The sequence below is a fragment of the Heloderma suspectum genome, chromosome 10, assembly GCF_057233095.1.
Source record: "Heloderma suspectum isolate Gila_16-S chromosome 10, 16-S_ref, whole genome shotgun sequence".
NCBI lineage: Eukaryota > Metazoa > Chordata > Lepidosauria > Squamata > Helodermatidae > Heloderma > Heloderma suspectum.
The window spans coordinates 10,670,767-10,676,287 of record NC_139467.1 but is presented as its reverse complement, the minus strand read 5'-3'; positions in this window follow the sequence as shown (position 1 = coordinate 10,676,287).

Here is a 5,521-nt window from a genome sequence, read left to right as displayed (position 1 = left end):
TGGGTTGGAGTCCATGTCTTTGTTCGTAATTGTTCATGACACAAGGTAGAATATGAATTGTATTTACATAGAATACTTTATTTCACCCTAAGTTTTTCATCATTATTTATATCATCCTTTCCCAGCTTGTTGTTGTTGTTCAGTCGTTCAGTCGTGTCCGACTCTTCGTGACCCCATGGACCATAGAATGCCAGGCCTTCCTGTCCTGTGCTCTCTCCCGGAGCGTGCTCAAGTTCATATTCATTGCATCGGTGATGCTATCTAGCCGTCTCATCCTCTGCCGTCCCCTTCTCCTTTTGCCTTCAGTCTTTCCCAGCATCAGGGTATTTTCCAGAGAGTTTTCTCTTCGCATTAGGTGGCCAAAATATTGGAGCTTCAGCTTCAGCATCTGTCCTTCCAATGAGCAGTCAGGGTTGATTTCCTTTAGGATGGACTGATTTGACCTCCTTGCAGTCCAGGGGACTCGTAAGAGTCTTCTCCAGCACCACAGTTCGAAAGCATCAATTTTTCGGTGCTCAGCCTTCCTTATAGTCCAGCTCTCACAGCCATACATTACTACTGGGAAAACCATAGCTTTGATTAGACGGACCTTTGTCGGCAAGGGGATGTCTCTGCTTCTTACTATGCTGTCTAGGTTTGCCATAGCTTTCCTCCCAAGGAGCAAGCGTCTTTTAATTTAATGGCTACAGTCACCATCTGCAGTGATCTTGGAGCCCAAGAAAATAAAATCTGTCACTGCTTCCATTTCTTCCCCTTCTATATGCCAAGAAGTGATGGGGCCAGATGCCATGATCTTTGTTTTTTTAATGTTGAGTTTCAAACCAGCTTTTGCATTCTCCTCTTTCACCCTCAACAAGAGGCTCTTTAGATCCTCTTTGCTTTCTGCCATTAGGGTGGTATCGTCTGCATATCGGAGGTTGTTGATAATTCTCCTGGCAATCTTAATTCCGACCTGTGATTCATCCAGCCTGGCGTTTCTCATGATGTACTCTGTATATAAGTTAAATAAGCAGGGTGACAATATGCAGCCTTGTCATCATATGCATTGCCTGCTCCTCACACACTATGGTCCTGATCAAGATCAGCCCTGCCCACCCCCATGTTTTAATTTTTAAAAAACAAAGCAACTGACATTGCTTCAAGCAAAGCATTTAAAGTAACTTGTTAAGTATTTAGGTTCCACTTCTCCACCTTTTAGGCTTGATATGTCAGGGCAAAAGAGGTAAGGATCTGTGAGGATGAAAGTAGCCTGAGCTGCTATTAGTGTTTCCTGCTACCTCATCTCCAATTCTTAACATTTTTACTTTTCTCCTGCTCTTAGGGATGTTATGTAAATGTACATAGGAAGCCGAAATGCTTTCATTATGGGGCCTTAGATCTAACTGCCTTGAGGACTCAACTAGATATGATCTGTAAAATCTGTGAACAGGATTACCTGTTGGCTTTTTTAAAAGGGCTAATAGTAGTCCGGCGGGGGGATTTTGATCAGGACAGCAGAACTGGGCAAGGAAGTGTAACCCTTCCCAACTGTCATTTTCCCCTATTCTAATTGCCTCTCTAAAGATATGTGCCCTGAAGGGCAAAATAGGGATAGTACCTGATCTGTCTGTTTTGCCTCGAGAGCACAGCTTCAGGGAGGCAGGCAATTTTCATTAGGAAAGTAGCATGGGGACAGTGAAGGTAAATGGTTACCCCTCTCACAGCACTGCAGCCTCAATCCAAATAACTTCCCCTGCCCCCAACTGTCACTATTAACCCTTTTAAAAACAGGATAATGGCAGGGCCCAGCTTCAGTACTGCAGTGGGCCTTGTAGGTTATAGCCAGGATTTGATTGGAAGTAGCCTGGAAGGGCTTGGGCCTATTCAGTTTCTGGAATGTCAGAGTCTGTGTGAGCTTATCTCTGTTAGTGTTCTCAGAGCAGAGCCAGGGGGAGTCACCCAACTCCCTGTCCACCTCCTGGTCTGGCCTTGACAGGCTGGAAGCTATCCATGAGAGCCTGACAGAGGAGGCATGGGTTTTGCAGAAGGGTCACCCAGGTTGACTTGTCACTGCTGGAGGGCTGAGCAGTGCCGCCCTGTTCAGCCAGGCCTTGCTGAAAGGCTCAAGGCCTGTGTCTGTCAAGGGATCTGGAGGGGGTGTCCTACAGTCATGCCTTCCCTTTTAAGTTGATGCAAAGGTGAAGAGCCTTTGCTAGGAGCATCTCATCTTCGTTGCCCAAAGCCTTCTCTATTTGGATCCATCACTGTCTGGGCTTTTGGAGGCACTCTGCACATGGACTGGAACTTTGGATTGTTAAGGACTTGCCATGAAAAGTACTGTCAGGCTTTTCCTAGACTTGAACTCTTGTTGCTGTAGCTTGTGTGTCTGTGTCTGTAGTCAGTTCAGTGTACTGGCAAGCTGTATTTGATCTACAACTTTGGACTTCCCTCTACCAGAACTCATGCAGCATGGATTTGCCAATGCAGAACTGGTGGCCTGGAACTCCTTGCGTGTGTGGGTGAGCCCTTCCCTTGATCTTGATGGGCCTTGACCATGCAGCCTAGAGTTATCAATAAAAGGGTCTATGGGTGTGAGTTGTTAGGCCTTTCAAGAAGTTATCCCCCGATTGCCTGATAGGTTCATTCCAGGACTCATTCCCTTTCCGTGTCTGGAGTTGGAGCCCCAGGAAAGGATTGTATGGATTAGGTACCCAAGAATCCAGAGTCCCTTCCCTTGTGTTCAGAACCATATAGATAGCAACAGAGAAACCATGTTGAGGATCTCAGTCATGGTAGTAGTGTTTAGCTTTGGATTGCTCTGGAATTACATAGAGCCTATAGCTACTGACCGTCAGCTATATGATTTCTGAAGAGTGTAACCATTAAGCTCTTGCTGTGAGATCCCTGCAATAAAGAAGTCTCACTGATTTGGGTGTCCAGTGTCAGATTGCCTGAGCGTGTGCACTGGGGGAATCAAGAAACCTGACAGATATCCTATTCTCCTGTGACAATTATATTTTGGCCCTGATTTTATTCTGGTTGTGATTGCAGATGGGAGCATATCATTTGACAAATATAACAGTTTTGAGAGGGTTTAGGGCTGAAGTATATGTTCCATGCAAATACACATAATAAAAATCTCTGTGGTTGCTTCTTCTTGGCAGAAGGGCTTTGGCAGCTGCAATTCTGCAAAATGTGGCCCCTCCAAGAAATTCCTGACTTGTGTTGCTATCTTCCTCCTACAAAAAGTGGAGGAAGGAACTAGAGGATTGCCTATCCTTGACTTGATCCTAACCAACAGAGATGACTTAATGGATGAAGTAGCAGTTATGGGAACTCTGGGGGGAAGTGACCAGTTATACTAGAGTTCTTGGTTCTAAAGGAAGCAAAAGCTGAGTGTAGCCAAACATACCCTGGATTTTAGGAAAGCCAGTTTTAATAAACTCTGAATAAGTAAGGTCCCATGGCAAACGACTTCAGGGAAGAGTTCAAGATGGGTGGGATTTTTTTAAAAAGGAAATTCTAAAGGAACAATTACAAACAATTCCAACAAGAAAAAAAGGTGGAAGACAACAGAAGAAGCCAATGTGGCTTCATAAAAATCTTAGACTTGACTTGAAAACAAAAAAGGACACATACAGGCAATGGAAGGCCAAGCTACAAAGGAAGAGTACAGGCAGTCAGCACAGAATTGCAGGGATGGCATCAGGAAGGCTAAAGCTGAGAACGAGCTGAGGTTAGCGAGGGATGCTAAAAGCAACAAAAAGGCTTTCTTCAGATACATGCATGGTAAAAGACAGAGGAAAGAAATGGTGGTTCAACTATTAAGTAAGGATGGCAAAATGATAACAGATGACAAAGAAAAGGCAGAAGTGCTCAATTTCTACTTCGACTCAGTCTTCTCCCAAAAGAGGGTCTATGACCACCCTAGCAAAGGCAAGGTACAAGCTGAAGGGGTAGGATTGCAGCTTGAGATGGATAGGCATATGCTCAAGGAACACCTAATTACTTTGAATGAGTTCAAATCTCCAGGGCCAGATGAACTGCATCCTAGAGTAATAAAGGAACTGGCAGAACAGCTCTCAGAACCACTGTCTATTCTCTTTGAGCAATCATGGAGGACAGGTGAAGTGCCAGATGACTGGAGGAGGGCTAATGTTGTCCCTGTCTTCAAAAAGGGTAAAAAGGAGGAACCTGGGAACTACAGACCAGTCAGTCTGACATCAATCCCTGGGAAAATTCTGGAGCAGATGATAAAGCAATCCATCTGGAAGCACCTTGAAAACAATGCAGTGATTACTTGAAGCCAACATGGATTTGTCAAAAACAAATCCTGCCAGACAAATCTGATCTCATTTTTTGATCAGGTAACCTCCCTTGTGCACTGTGGGAATGCTGTGGATATAGTATACCTCGACTTCAGCAAAGCTTTGGACAAAGTGCCCCATGATATCCTGATGAGCAAACTAGCTCAAAGTGGGCTAGATGAAACAGCTATCAGGTGGATCCACAGTTGGCTACAGAATCGGACTCAAAGAGTGCTTATCCATGGGACCTTCTCAAACTGGGGAGAGGTAACGAGTGGGGTACTGCAGGGCTCAGTCCTGGGCCCAGTGCTCTTCAACATTTGTACTAATGACTTGGAGGAGGAGGAGGTGCAGCCTGTACATCAGGGAATGCTGATCAAATTTGCAGATGACACCAAATTGGGTGGGATAGCTAATACCCTGGAAGACAGAAACAGAATTCAAAGTGATCCTAATAGGCTGGAGCGCTGGGCAGAAAACAGAATGACATTTAATAGGGATAAATGCCAAGTTCTGCACCTAGGAAAAAGAAACCAAATGCACAGTCTATCACAAGCTGAATATGAGCCAACAACATGATGTGGCTCCAAAAAAGGCCAATACTATTTTGGGCTGCATTAATAGAAGCATCACTTCCAAATCCCAGGAAGTACTAGTCCCCCTCTACTCAGCACTGGTTAGGCCTCATCTGGAGTACTGTGTCCAGTTCTGGGCACCACATTTTAAGAAGGATGCAGACAAACTGGAGAGGGTTCAGAGGAGGGCAACAAAGATGATCAGGGGACTGGAAACAAAGCCCTATGAAGGGAGACTGAAAGAACTGGGCATGTTTAGCCTTTAGAAAAGAAAACTGAGGGGAGATATGATAGCGCTCTTCAAGTACTTGAAAGGTTGTCACAAAGAGGAAGGCCAGCATCTTTTCTCGATCATCACAGGGTACAGGACAGTGAATAATGGGCTCAAGTTACAGGAGGTCAGATTCTTGCTGAATATCAGGAAAGACTTTGACATTTCGAATAAAACTTCATGCAATATGGCAATGGAACCAATTACCTAGGGAAGTAGTGGGCTCTCCCACACTGGAGACATTCAAGAAGAGGCTGGACAGCCACCTGTCAGGGATGCTTTGACTTGGATTCCTGCAGGGGGTTGGACTCGATGGCCTTGTAGGCCCCTTCCAACCCTCCTATTATATGATTCTGAATTTGAAATGGAGGAGGGATGCTTATCCATGC